This window comes from Caretta caretta, chromosome 3 (assembly GCF_965140235.1).
Source record: "Caretta caretta isolate rCarCar2 chromosome 3, rCarCar1.hap1, whole genome shotgun sequence".
In the NCBI taxonomy this organism is placed as follows: domain Eukaryota; kingdom Metazoa; phylum Chordata; order Testudines; family Cheloniidae; genus Caretta; species Caretta caretta.
In genome coordinates, this window is record NC_134208.1 from 64809262 (window position 1) to 64824501 (window position 15240).

General features: G+C 43.3%; 1 long non-coding RNA gene across 2 annotated transcripts in view; it reads right to left on the reverse strand.

Moving 5' to 3' along the window:
• Window positions 1–654: 654 nt before the first annotated feature.
• Window positions 655–15240, reverse strand: part of LOC142071527 (uncharacterized) — a 122914-nt gene continuing 108328 nt past the window's right edge. For both annotated transcript variants that reach the window (XR_012667602.1, XR_012667601.1), the window contains exons 2-3: window positions 1557–1657; window positions 655–1127 (exon numbers count right to left, since the gene is read on the reverse strand). This is a non-coding gene — a long non-coding RNA (uncharacterized LOC142071527). The remainder of the gene's footprint in view (window positions 1128–1556; window positions 1658–15240) is intronic.

The window sequence follows — 15240 nt, forward strand, 5'->3', positions numbered from 1 at the left end:
AAGAGCAACACTCCAATGCAGAAAGTTCAGAACCAGAACCACCAAAAAATAAAATCAACCTTCTGCTAGTAGCATCTGACTCAGATAATGAAAATGAACGTGCGTTGTTCTGCACTGCTATGGATTGTTATCAAGCAGAACCCATCTTCGGCATGGACACAAGTCCTCTGGAATGGTGGTTGAAGCATGAAGAGACATATGAATCTTTAGTGTATCTGGCACGTAATATCTTGTGACGCTGGCTGTGAATGCCTGTTCTTATTTTCAGGTGACATTGTAAACAAGAAGTGGACAGCATTATCTCCTGCAAACATAAACAAACTTGTTTGAGCGATTGAATGAACACGAAGTAGGACTGAGTGGACTTGTAGGCTCTAAAGTTTTACATTGTTTTAGTTTTGAGTGCAGTTATTTTTTTGTACATAATTCTACATTTGTAAGTTCAGCTTTCAAGATAAAGAGATTGCACTACAGCTACAGTACTTGTATGAGGTAAATTGAAAAATACTATTTCTTTTGTTTTTTACAGTGCAAATATTTATAATAAAAACAACAATATAAAGTGAGCACTGTACACTTTAAATTCTGTGTTGTAATTGAAATCAATACATTTGAAAATGTAGAAAATATCAAAAACTATTTAAATAAATGGTATTCTATTATTGTTTAACAGTGCAATTAATCGTCATTAATTTTTTAAATCTCTTGACAGCTCTACTTCTATCAAATGTTTTCTTCGCTTTTAAACAGGAAATTTAATCCCATTGCTTCTGTCTGTACACAAACATCCACTTTAGCAATCAGTTAAGCTCCAGTCAGGTACTTAATTGCTTCTTACATAAAAGATTGGTAAGATTCTGGAATAAGTTCTTAACTCCTACAGACATTTTGAAAGTGTTAAGCGTCTGCATGCAGCTTTGTCCCACTGGTGTAGGACTTAAACCTGGCACTCTCTCAGGGATTTGACTCGCCACTATCCTGTCACTTCTCTAATAAGTTACACCTGGGTGAAACGAGTGTGCAACACGACGACCGCGATTTGCCAGCACTTTTACACACAGCTGCAAGGGGCTCGACAAGACGCAATTCTGTAAAATAGTCAGGTTCTTGGTGCCAAACATTGTGTCCTGCAAAAGGAAATGACAACCTAAGCAAAAAGGAAAACAGGAATGACTCGCCAGATAGAAAGGCAAACCAAACTAGAAGCATTCTTACTATGATAAATGATAAACAAAGCCAGCATTCTTTCATCAGAAAAGGATGACTTAATTAACCTACTCAGTTAATTAAAATTGTCTTGCACAGTGGGTACCTACTGAGGGAAATCAAGCAGAGAAAGTGCACGCTCCTCCTTCCGGTGTGTCACTGAAGACCTGCACCAGTGTCATCCTGCTAGCTCTACAAAATGTTAGGTCCTTGTAGTAAACAGCATCGATTAACTTCTTAGAGTATTTATACTAATCAATAAACTCAAACTAAGTAATACCTATTTCACAGTAACAAATGCTAAGTATCCCTGAAAAACCCATAGAGAAGTTCTGTTTTCAGTGCAATACCATGCTTCCAGTGCATCTGTCATGCTGGGGAAAGGGTCTCCCATGAAAAATTTAGTGCCTCCGGTTGCTGCCTCAGCCACCATCCATGACGACTGGGCTGCCTGCATAAGGGTATGTCTACACTACGGAATAAGGTCGAATTTATAGAAGTCGTTTTTTTAGAAATCGGTTTTATAAATTCGAGTGTGTGTGTCCCCACAGAAAATGCTCTAAGTGCATTAAGTGCATTAACTCGGCGGAGCGCTTCCACAGTACCGAGGCAAGCGTCGACTTCCGGAGCGTTGCACTGTGAGTAGCTATCCCACAGTTCCCGCAGTCTCCGCTGCCCATTGGAATTCTGGGTTGAGATCCCAATGCCTGATGGGGCTAAAACATTGTCGCGGGTGGTTCTGGGTACATATCGTCAGCCTCCCGTTCCCTCCCTCCCCCCGTGAAAGCAAGGGCAGACAATCATTTCGCGCCTTTTTTCCTGAGTTACCTGTGCAGACGCCATACCATGGCAAGCATGGAGCCCGCTCAGGTAACCGTCACCCTATGTCTCCTGGGTGCTGGCAGACGCGGTACGGCATTGCTACACAGTAGCAGCAACCCCTTGCCTTGTGGCAGCAGACGGTACAGTACGACTGGTAGCCGTCATCGTCATGTCTGAGGTGCTCCTGGTCGCCTCTGTGAGGTCGATCAGGAGCGCCTGGGCAGACATGGGCACAGGGACTAAATTTGGAGTGACTTGACCAGGTCATTCTCTTTAGTCCTGCAGTCAGTCCTATTGAACCGTCTTATGGTGAGCGGGCAGGCGATACGGACTGCTAGCAGTCATACTGTACCATCTTCTGCCGAGCAGTCATGAGATGTGGATGGCATGCAGTCCTTCTGCACCGTCTGCTGCCAGCCAAAGATGTAAAAGATAGATGGAGTGGGTCAAAACAAGAAATAGACCAGATTTGTTTTGTACTCATTTGCTTCCCCCCCCTCCCCTGTCTAGGGGACTCATTCTTCTAGATCACACTGCAGTCACTTACAGAGAAGGTGCAGCGAGGTAAATCTAGCCATGTATCAATCAGAGGCCAGGCTAACCTTCTTGCTCCAATAAGGACAATAACTTAGGTGCACCATTTCTTATTGGAACCCTCTGTGAAGTCCTGCCTGAAATACTCCTTGATGTAAAGCCACCCCCTTTGTTGATTTTAGCTCCCTGAAGCCAACCCTGTAAGCGCCCCTCCCAGCGTCAGAGCAATGGCAAACAATCGGGCATCTGAGAGTGCTGTCCAGAGCAGTCACAATGGAGCGCTCTGATGGGGCTAAAACATTGTCGCGGGTGGTTCTGGGTACGTGTCGTCAGGCCCCCGTTCCCTCCCTCCCTCCGTGAAAGCAAGGGCAGACAATCATTTCGCGCCTTTTTTCCTGAGTTACCTGTGCAGACGCCATACCACAGCAAGCATGGAGCCCGCTCAGGTAACCGTCACCCTATGTCTCCTGGGTGCTGGCAGACGCGGTACGGCTTTGCTGCACAGTAGCAGCAACCCCTTGCCTTCTGGCAGCAGACGGTGCAATACGATTGGTAGTCGTCCTCATCGTGTCCGAGGTGCTCCTGGCCGCGTCGGCTGGGAGCGCCTGGGCAGACATGGGCGCAGGGACTAAATTTGGAGTGACTTGACCAGGTCATTCTCTTTAGTCCTGCAGTCAGTCCTATTGAACCATCTTATGGTGAGCAGGCAGGCGATACGGACTGCTAGCAGTCGTACTGTACCATCTTCTGCCAGGCAGGCAAGAGATGAGGATTGCTAGCAGTCGTATTGCACCATCTTCTGCCAGGCAGGCAAGAGATGGGGATGGCTAGCAGTCGTACTGTACCATCTTCTGCCGAGCAGCCATGAGATGTGGATGGCATGCAGTCCTTCTGCACCGTCTGCTGCCAGCCAAAGATGTAAAAGATAGATGGAGTGGGTCAAAACAAGAAATAGACCAGATTTGTTTTGTACTCATTTGCCTCCTCCCCTGTCTAGGGGACTCATTCCTCTAGGTCACACTGCAGTCACTCACAGAGAAGGTGCAGCGAGGTAAATCTAGCCATGTATCAATCAGAGGCCAGGCTAACCTCCTTGTTCCAATAACAACGATAACTTAGGTGCACCATTTCTTATTGGAACCCTCCGTGCAGTCCTGCCTGAAATACTCCTTGATGTACAGGCACCCCCTTTGTTGATTTTAGCTCCCTGAAGCCAACCCTGTAAGCCGTGTCGTCAGTCGCCCCTCCCTCCGTCAGAGCAACGGCAGACAATCGTTCCGCGCCTTTTTTCTGTGCGGACGCCATACCACGGCAAGCATGGAGCCCGCTCAGCTCACTTTGGCAATTAGGAGCACATTAACCACCACACGCATTATTCAGCAGTATATGCAGCACCAGAACATGGCAACGCGATACCGGGCGAGGAGGCGACGTCAGCGCGGTCCCGTGAGTGATCAGGACATGGACACAGATTTCTCTGAAAGCATGGGCCCTGACAATGCATGCATCATGGTGCTAATGGGGCAGGTTCATGCTGTGGAACGCCGATTCTGGGCTCGGGAAACAAGCACAGACTGGTGGGACCGCATAGTGTTGCAGGTCTGGGACAATTCCCAGTGGCTACGAAACTTTCGCATGCGTAAGGGCACTTTCATGGAACTTTGTGACTTGCTTTCCCCTGTCCTGAAGCGCATGAATACCAAGATGAGAGCAGCCCTCACAGTTGAGAAGCGAGTGGCGATAGCCCTGTGGAAGCTTGCAACGCCAGACAGCTACCGGTCAGTTGGGAATCAATTTGGAGTGGGCAAATCTACTGTGGGGGCTGCTGTGATGCAAGTAGCCCACGCAATCAAAGATCTGCTGATATCAAGGGTAGTGACCCTGGGAAATGTGCAGGTCATAGTGGATGGCTTTGCTGCAATGGGATTCCCTAACTGTGGTGGGGCTATAGATGGAACCCATATCCCTATCTTGGCACCGGAGCACCAATCCGCCGAGTACATAAACCGCAAGGGGTACTTTTCGATAGTGCTGCAAGCTCTGGTGGATCACAAGGGACGTTTCACCAACATCAACGTGGGATGGCCGGGAAAGGTGCATGATGCTCGCATCTTCAGGAACTCTGGTCTGTTTCAAAAGCTGCAGGAAGGGACTTTATTCCCAGACCAGAAAATAACTGTTGGGGATGTTGAAATGCCTATATGTATCCTTGGGGACCCAGCCTACCCCTTAATGCCATGGCTCATGAAGCCGTACACAGGCAGCCTGGACAGTGGTCAGGAGCTGTTCAACTACAGGCTGAGCAAGTGCAGAATGGTGGTAGAATGTGCATTTGGACGTTTAAAGGCGCGCTGGCGCAGTTTATTGACTCGCTTAGACCTCAGCGAAACCAATATTCCCACTGTTATTACTGCTTGCTGTGTGCTCCACAATATCTGTGAGAGTAAGGGGGAGACGTTTATGGCGGGGTGGGAGGTTGAGGCAAATCGCCTGGCTGCTGGTTACGCGCAGCCAGACACCAGGGCGGTTAGAAGAGCACAGGAGGGCGCGGTACGCATCAGAGAAGCTTTGAAAAACAGTTTCATGACTGGCCAGGCTACGGTGTGAAAGTTCTGTTTGTTTCTCCTTGATGAACCCCCCCGCCCCTTGGTTCACTCTACTTCCCTGTAAGCTAACCACCCTCCCCTCCTCCCTTTAATCATTGCTTGCAGAGCCAATAAAGTCATTGCTGCTTCACAGTCATGCATTCGTTATTCATTCATCACACAAATAGGGGGATGACTACCAAGGTATCCCAGGAGGGGTGGTGGAGGAGGGAAGGAAAATGCCACACAGCACTTTAAGCACAGCACTTTAAAAGTTTACAACTTTAAAATTTATTGAATGACAGCCTTCTTTTTTTTGGGCAATCCTCTGTGGGGGAGTGGCTGGTTGGCCGGAGGCCTCCCCACTGCGTTCTTGGGCGTCTGGGTGTGGAGGCTATGGAACTTGGGGAGGAGGGCGGTTGGTTACAGAGGGGCTGCAGTGGCAGTCTGTGCTCCAGCTGCCTTTGCTGCAGCTCAACCATACACTGGAGCATACTGGTTTGGTCCTGCAGCAGCCTCAGCATTGAATCCTGCCTCCTCTCATCACGCTGCCGCCACCTTTGAGCTTCAGCCCTGTCTTCAGCCCGCCACTTACTCTCTTCAGCCCGCCACTTACTCTCTTCAGCCCTCCACCTCTCCTCCCGGTCATTTTGTGCTTTCCTGCACTCTGACATTATTTGCCTCCACGCATTCGTCTGTGCTCTGTCAGTGTGGGAGGACAGCATGAGCTCGGAGAACATTTCATCGCGAGTGCGTTTTTTTTTCTTTCTAAGCTTCACTAGCCTCTGGGAAGGAGAAGATCCTGTGATCATTGAAACACATGCAGCTGGTGGAGAAAAAAAAAGGGACAGCGGTATTTAAAAAGACACATTTTATAAAACAGTGGCTACACTCTTTCAGGGTAAACCTTGAAAGTTAACATTACATACATAGCACATGTGCTTTCGTTACAAGGTCGCATTTTGCCTCCTCCCACCGCGTGAACGGATTTTGGTTGAATGCCAGCAAACATACACTGCAATGCTTTGTTCTACAGTGATTCCCCAGTACGTGTTGCTGGCCTGGAGTGGTAAAGTGTCCTACCATGAAGGACGAAATAAGGCTGCCCTCCCCAGAAACCTTTTGCAAAGGCAGAACCGCAAATGCCAGGGCAAAGTAATCCTTTCACATGCTTGCTTTTAAACCATGTATAGCATTTTAAAAGGTACACTCACCAGAGGTCCCTTCTCCGCCTGCTGAGTCCAGGAGGCAGCCTTGGGTGGGTTCGGGGGGTACTGGCTCCAGGTCTAGGGTGAGAAACAGTTCCTGGCTGTCGGGAAAACCGGTTTCTCCGCTTGCTTGCTGTGAGCTATCTACAACCTCCTCCTCATCATCTTCTTCGTCCCCAAAACCTACTTCTGTATTGCCTCCATCTCCATTGAAGGAGTCAAACAACACGGCTGGGGTAGTGGTGGCTGAACCCCCTAAAATGGCATGCAGCTCATCATAGAAGCGGCATGTTTGGGGCTCTGACCCAGAGCGGCTGTTCGCCTCTCTGGTTTTCTGGTAGGCTTGCCTCAGCTCCTTCAGTTTCATGCGGCACTGCTTCGGGTCCCTGTTATGGCCTCTGTCCTTCATGCCCTGGGAGATTTTCAGAAAGGTTTTGGCATTTCGAAAACTGGAACGGAGTTCTGATAGCACGGATTCCTCTCCCCAAACAGCGATCAGATCCCGTACCTCCCGTTCAGTCCATGCTGGAGCTCTTTTGCGATTCTGGGACTCCATCATGGTCACCTCTGCTGATGAGCTCTGCATGGTCACCTGCAGCTTGCCATGCTGGCCAAACAGGAAATGAGATTCAAAAGTTCGCGGTTCTTTTCCTGTCTACCTGGTCAGTGCATCTGAGTTGAGAGCGCTGTCCAGAGCGGTCAGAATGGAGCACTCTGGGATAGCTCCCGGAGGCCAATACCATCGAATTGTGTCCACAGTACCCCAAATTCGAGCCGGCAACGTCGATTTAAGCGCTAATCCACTTGTCAGGGGTGGAGTAAGGAAATCGATTTTAAGAGCCCTTTAAGTCGAAATAAAGGGCTTCATTGTGTGGACGGGTGCAGGTTTAAATCGATTTAATGCTGCTAAATTCGACCTAAAGTCCTAGTGTAGACCAGGGCTAAGAGAAGAGAGGAGAAAGGAAGATGGACCTTCAGCAGCCTGCCTTGAGGATTTTTTTCCAGAAAAGAGTTTGGGTTAACTTTGTACCACTACATAACATTAGCCAAAACATGCTCAAATGGTCTTTTACGACCGTATATGCTGGAGACGTACAACACCACATATTTAGAGTAATACTTATCAGACTCATAACACAACTAAGCAAACAGAGCTCCCTCAAAATGCAGTCAGTCTCCAATGCTGGAGAGCAGTGAGACTATAACAGGTCAAGTGCCTTTGAACAGTTTTGTTTTCCCATATTTTTTCCTTAAATCATGTCAAGATCTACATTTTGAAGAGTTAATTGGATTAATTTGTTTTTATTATTTGGCCACAAAAGATTTACACATATTTGCAATGGAAAGTCCCCTGGTAAAGGAAGTCCCCTTGTAAAGCAGCTATAGTAATTAAAAATATAGACCTTGAGCAGAACTATTTGGCACTCAACCTAATTCCAATTGTAATTTCACTTATCACAGTTACTCCATTGAAGCAATTTTCTTAAAGTCAATACACTGAAACAGGAGTTTTCATTTACCTCAGTTAGGTGACCAATGGACTACAGACATAGGGTGGAGTTTTGGAAAGCACTCAGCATTAGCCAAACTCTGCTCCTGTTAAAATCTATGGCTTCAATAGTAGCAAAGGCAGGCCAGTGTGGAGTGCTTGACATTCTTCATTAATCCCCTTTCTTTTTGGTCAAGCACTGCAATATCCATATTTAGAGCTCTGACCTGCCAAAATCTAACAAGTGTAGAACTAGGTTCTGCCTCCATTTCTCATCTGGAGTAGCACATTACTCTGCATTTACACATAGTTTGAGTTGATCTCAGTGCTAATTTATATCCTGATCCTCCCAGCAACTTTGTACAGGTAAAACCCTGAGCCTGCATGTAGCCTCATTGATGTCAATGGAGCTCAGCTCAGCTGCAGAAATGTACCCACAAGGAATTGCTTGCAATATCAGGTTCTAATTTAGCACTGATATTTTAACTATTGCTCTGATTTTAAATCCACTCCTGCCTATCAGTGACACTTCTTTTGTATGATCAGTTCTATCACATTTGAATCTGAGCTGCTTGAGAAGCTATATCTGGAACTGTAGGAATTCTACCTTCATGTAAAAGAAAATGGAAAGTTAAAATCCACTGAATTAGGTGGAAAAAAATAAATGTTAGCAACATCTTTGAAGATGTTCACCTTTCAATGGGCAACAAGTAAACAAGATATTAAAACCATAGCAATAGGGGCCTATTCACCGTGTTCCCATTGTTTTGTTTAAACAAAGACAATGTTGTGAAAAAAATAATGAACACAAATTATGGCGTGTAACACTAGATGTGAATTAATTCTCACTCAGCTGAATGAAAAAGGACATTTTCTGACTTGTACTCCTGAGGCATTCTCAAATTTCCTGTTGAATATTTATCTTGCACTATGTTATTTAACTTGCTGTACTTACATAAAAACTCCCCATTCCCACAAAAACAGTGAGCTGGGAGCATCTTAATACCCTCAAAGCAATCTGGCATGCTACAGAAATGAACAGAACTGTGACAGGTGAAAAAACCCAAACAGTATAGAAAAAAAACAAGTGTCAATGTAAGTAATATATCCAGAATGTAAAGGATTTTTTTACATAAAAATGCAGAATGAACAGTTTAAAGGGTGTGCTACCAGAAAATGGAATTGTTTAGTAATAAGCATATTTTGAAAAATTCAAGATGACTGTGCCTTTCATGAGAAACACCAACCAGATGTATAGATAACTTCATTCACTGTAGAGAGTTCAGGGATGAAATTTTGCAGCCATTTAACAATGTGCAGCAACTTTTCACTTCAGTATAGCTCAAAAAATGAACAATAACACATCCACTTTAAACAGCAGGAGGAATTTCAAATAGACAATATGCAGTGCCCAGAGAGGAAATTTCTTCAGGATTTTGGGGTTAACTTCCTCCTCTTACAAAGAGCAATTTTAGTGACCTGTGCAAAACAGGGAAGTGTTTATTATTTTGAGTCATTCTGCATCTTCTAATGATCAATAAACCTATCCTGAGGAAAGGGATATGGAACTACAATTGAACATTTGGACTTTCTTTGGACTGCCACCAGTTTAAAAACCTCAGCTGAGATTGGGGTCCTGTATCACTAGCCACTATACATATACCTAGCAAGAGACACTGCTTGTCCTGAACAATTTACAGTATGGGATAATCTCCACAAGGAAATCCTTGCAGATAGTCCCTCCCTGCAAAAGGAGAAAATCTGGCCCAGGGCTGGTCACATGAGTATTTCACTCTTAGGTTACATCCAAAAAAGTAAGTCAGGTGTTTTGTTTAAATTACTCAGGGAGGAGTAATAGTGACTGTTTTTTAAAAGATTATTTATAACTTTGTATTAATTTTATATAAAATATACCAGAATACCAGATTCATCATAATACACAAGAGTTAGGATAAAGAGAGGGGCGGGAAAGTGATATCTCTATCTTTAGGGTCTACATTAATCATAGATTTCTAAAAAGTCAGTTCAACTTATTTGAATTTTCCAGGCATTCCATTTTTGTAGAATGCCAGTTGTTTGTTAGCTACAAAAACAGTCATATCACAGAGCCAGCCATCAATATTTAGTAGGGATTGACTTTTCCATTTTTGCAGGATTAATTTTTTAGTAACCAAAGCTGCATGTTGGAACCATTCCAGCTTTTTACGAGGTCATCTCCAGGTATCCGGAATATATCCAAGAATGAAACTTAAGGGATAAGTAACGTAACATCAAATATCAAATTGATCCTTTGACCCACCTCATACCAGAAATTCTTGATACAGAGCCACAACCATTAAATATGAGCTAATCTACCACCAAGGGAAGTACACTTCTAGCAGCAGTCAGCAGGCCTGTTACCATTAGTCTATGGGTGAATCAATATATTGGCTTGTTTACTCTAACCAAAAGAAGGCTAAAGGGAGATATGATTGCTGTCTATAAATAAATCAGAGGGATAAATACCAGGAGGGAGAAGAGTTATTTAAGTTAAGTGCCAACGTGGACACAAGAACAAATGGATATAAACTGGCCATCAACAAGTTTAGGCTTGAAATTAGACAGGTTTCTAACCATCAGAGAAGTGAAGTTCTGGAACAGCCTTCCAAGGGTGGCAGTGGGGGCAAAAACAACCTAACTGGCTACAAGACTGATCTTCATAAGTTTATGGAGGGGATCGTATGATGAGACTGCCTGCAATGGCATGTAGCCGATTTGCAACTGCTAGCAACAAATATCTGCAAGAGCCAGTGATGGGACACTAGATGGGGAGGGCTCTGAGTTACTACAGAGAATTCTTTCCCAGGTGTCTGGCTGCTGGGTCTTGCCCACATGCTCCGGGTCTAACTCATAAGTTATATTTGGGGACAGAATTTTCCCCTGGTCAGATTGGTGGAGACCCTGGAGGGGTTTTGCCTTCCTTTGCATCAGAGGGCGTGGGTCACTTGCACACTTAAAGTATTGTAAATGGTGGAGTCTTTGTAATTTGAAGACTTTAAATCATGATTTTCTGCAGGAAGTCAGACTAGATGATCATGATGGTCCCTTCTGACCTTAAAGTCTATGAGTCTGTTTGGAAAAGTGTATTCTGGTGAATAAACCATAGTCTCAGGTCTATAGTTGCTTTTTTAACATTAGATAAATTGTATTCCATTGGGTCAGAGATAGTTGTGTATCCAAATCGCCATTCCAAGCAACTCTTAATTCATCAATCTTTGCCAGAGTTCTTTGGGCCAGAAAATCATAAAAGAATACCATTGGCTGAGTAGATCTGGGAAGTTTCCTCCAAAATAATAGAAGTTCTGGAGGTTCTGGAACTCCTAATGCATCCAGTCCACATACATTTGTATGTAAATGCTTTAACTGGAGCTATTTCCATGCTCTGGAGCAGGGCAAGCCAAATTGTTGCTGAAGATCTAGAAATGATTTAAATTTATCATTGTCAATTAGCTGTAACGCTGTCATAATCCCTTTGTCTATCCAATCCCTCCACATCAAGGTTTTGCCACCGATTTTAAGGATAGGATTGCTCCATGGGACTCTTCCATTCTACATGGAAGAATGGATGGAAGCAGAACTTTCAAGCCAAGTTTGGCTAAGCTTGCCTCGCTGCCATTATATAGGATGTCTTCACTGATTTCCTCTTTAGCTAAATATAGTTTTGAATAAAACTGTTGAAATTGTTTATTAATATCTGATTGTGTTGTATATAATTTATTGCTATCATTGGGAATAGCAGGCATCTTATTTCTGTTAGCCTTTTGCTTAAGGCTGTAATTTTGCCAGCTCTCCCATCAGATTCCCAGTAGTTTTCCATCAAACTGGATAAGGCAAATTCAGACATTTGTTGATTTCATATCTTAAATTTATGAGGCCTCTGAGTTTCTCTGGGGAGGGGTCAGAACCAAAATCTTCATCCAAGGCCTTGATTTCCTTTGCATGAGTACCAATTCTTTGTTCTCTCCATTTCTTTTTAAAGATGACATAAGAAATGATATGGCCTCTGAAGAAGGTTTTAAAGGCTTCCCAAAGTGTGGCGGGTGAGGAAGCAGTGGGGGCAGTTGTTTTTTTAAAAAAAGGTCTAACTCCTGCGGATAGAGCTAACAAATGATGCATCAAACAGCAGAGGGGTAGTTAATTTCCACATTTTGGTTGGGGGATCCGTAGACTGTGGACCTAAAAGACATATGTCTAGGAGCACAAGCAGATACAACAATAATACCAGTGCTACAATCAGTGACAGAATTGATCAGGTTTGTAACACTAAAAAATAGTCCAATCTCGAATAAGTTGGATGAGCTGCAGAAGAAAACCCTAGTCTCCAGCCATAGGATTACCTAATCTTCACACATTTGGGAAATGGAAATCAGCCATGTATTTATGAAATACCTGGCAAGTATTAGTGTTTTTATATGGAGAAAGAGAAGATTTGCCAAGGACTGGGTCTAGAGTTTCATTAAAGTCCCCAGTTATAATAAAAGGATGGTGGCCCATGTCATTTCTGTTCATAAAAAATTATGAAAAAGTTTGGATCATCCTGGTTTGGCCCATAGAGGTTGACAAAGATGTTTATAGAATTGCTAGTTTCAGCCTCAAGGACAGTAGATCTGCGCTCACTGTCAAACCTTGTGCTCAGAATATTACCATTCAACTTTTTATGTGTTAGTATAGCAACAACCCACACTTTCGAATGAAAGCAGCTAACCACTCAGAGGCCTAATCAATCTCTATTCAATCTATAAGCTTTACAGTCTGGCACGTGCATCTCCTGGAACATGGCAATGTCTACATTCTCTTTTCTTTTAAGCACGGAACATTTTTTTTTTAATAGGGTTATTAAAACCCTTTATATTTCAGGAGACATATTTAATTATCGGAACCACCATTGTTAAAGTATACCAGATAAAATATAAAGTCGCTTGAGAAATTGTCAATGTTCCTGAGCAGCATAAAGTTCTTGCATATCTATACTGCAAAAGTTATATAATCCAGGGGTAGAATGTCACTTCCCAACACATATTCTACAGGAGTTGGAAGGAAATTCCCAGTATGGAATGGTAACAGGATGGGGAGAGAAAGACAAACTAAATAAGTGAAAAGACAAAACAGAAAAGATAGTGGAGAGAGAAATTCACATTTGCATCATACAATCAAAAAGAAGAATCTGTTTAAAAATTCAAAAAATACACACTTGACATTCAAAGGGTGTGGCTGGATCACATGAAACTTGGAGATCCTCCCAGCCCCTCGGGCCGCAAACATTACTACTATAGTTATCACCTATTACCAACAGAATCTTGATACATTACATCATAAGGAAGCACCATGTAGTAAAACACTGATAAATATATAATTATACATATATGTGTGTGTACACATATATACTTATTAATCTAATGATAGATTTTACATTAATGCTCCTTTCCTGTTAGTTAAGGCAATAGGAAGTAATTTGATAATAAGCCTTTAACCTTTGAGCCCCAGTGAGAGAGAGGAAAAAAGAAAAGAAAGGGAAATATCTTATCAGTATTAGCTCGGACCTATCAACTTGTTTGGAGCAGCCATATCAGCTCTCAGAGAGCAATACATAAATTCCATATGGTCAGATCATTTTGTAGATATCACCTTTTGCAAGGGAGGAATTTGCAGATTTTTGAGGTATTTTTCCACCTCCTAAGTGGAACTGAATGATACCATCTTCTTGCCATTCTTAATATGGAGTATTGCCAGGTATTTGAGAAAATACTTCAAGTCCATTTTCTTGGCCAATTGTTTCACTTGGTTAAAAGCTGCCCTCATTTCAACCACATCACAAGCATAATCTTGAAATGCTGGCTCTCCCCATAACAGCTCCTTTTTTTCCTCTGAATTTCTGCAATATAAGCTCCTGAGTGGTAAACTACAGGAACTTCACAATCAATGCTGTAGGCTGACTTCCTGGAGCTGGCTTGGGGGCAAGGGCCTGGTGTGCCTGTTTGATATCAAAACAGAAATCTATCAGCAGATCCAACAACTTTGTTTGCAGTCTAGGGAAAAAGTCAAAGGGTTTACCTTTCTCTGTTCCCTCAGGAACACCTACAGCCCTGACTTTACATTGTTGTGAGTGGCTTTCTAGATCAATTAGCTTGATCTTAACAGTCTTGATATCACCAGAGTGCTTATAACCTGTAATTTGTTCTCTTTGAAACCATCTTCCACTTCAGAAATTCCCTGTTCTGCTTCACGCATCTGTCGGAATAGAGCTTGTCATGCACTCAGTCACAATGGTCTGTTAGGCGGATACTGCAGATTTAATTTCACAGGATCTGTGGCCACCTATTGTATTACAGCCATCAGCTGCATTCCACCAGGCTCAGGCACCATTTTGTTTGTAGAAGGCGAAGAGGCAGAATTTCTCTATTTTGTCACTGCCTTCAGATTTGGAGAGGAAGCTATAGAGCTAGAGGGCATCTTAGAGGTTTCAGTAGTTGGGCACAATATTTCTTGGTGTTGAATGGTGGGTTTTAAGGGAAGATGGTTAGAATTCTTAATGGGCTGCTTCAGAGTTCAAGCAATCTGCAACCATCTCTGCCACAGCGACTTCTGGTGTCCTCTTGATGGGTTTTCTAACAAATGAATTGTTAAAGTCTAAGGAAATCTAACCATTCTATAACAATTCCTAGACTCTAAAGGCTAGAAGGGATCACTGTGATTATCTAGTCTGACATCCTGTATAGCACAGGCCGTAGGACTTCCCCAAAATAATTCCTATTTGAATTAAAGCATATCTTTTAGAAAAACATTAAATCTTGATTTAAAAGTTGCCAGTGATGAAGAATTCACCACACTCATAGAATCATAGGACTGGAAGGGACCTCGAGAGGGCATCTAGTCCAGTCCCCTGAATTCATGGCAGGACTAAGTATTATCTAGTCCATTCCTAACCTGCTCTTAAAAATCTCTAATGGTGGAGATTCCACAACTTCCCTAGGCAATTTATGTCAGTGCTTAACCACCCTGACAGTTAGGAAGATTTTCCTAATGTCCAACCTAAACCTCCTTTGCTGCAATTTAAGCCCATTGCTTCTTGAGGTTAAGAAGAACAATTCTTCTCCCTCCTCCTTGTAACAACCTTTTATGTGCTTGAAAACTGTTATCATGTCCCCTCTCAGTCGTCTCAAGAATAAACAAACCCAATTTCTTCAATCTTCCCTCATAGGTCATGATTTCTAGACATTGAATCATTTTTGTTGCTCTTCTCTGGACGTTTTCCAATTTGTTCACTTCTTTCCTGAAATGTGGCATCCAGAACTGGACACAGAACTCCCGTTGAAGCCTATTCAGCTCAGAAGAATCAGCAGAAGAATTACTTCTTGTG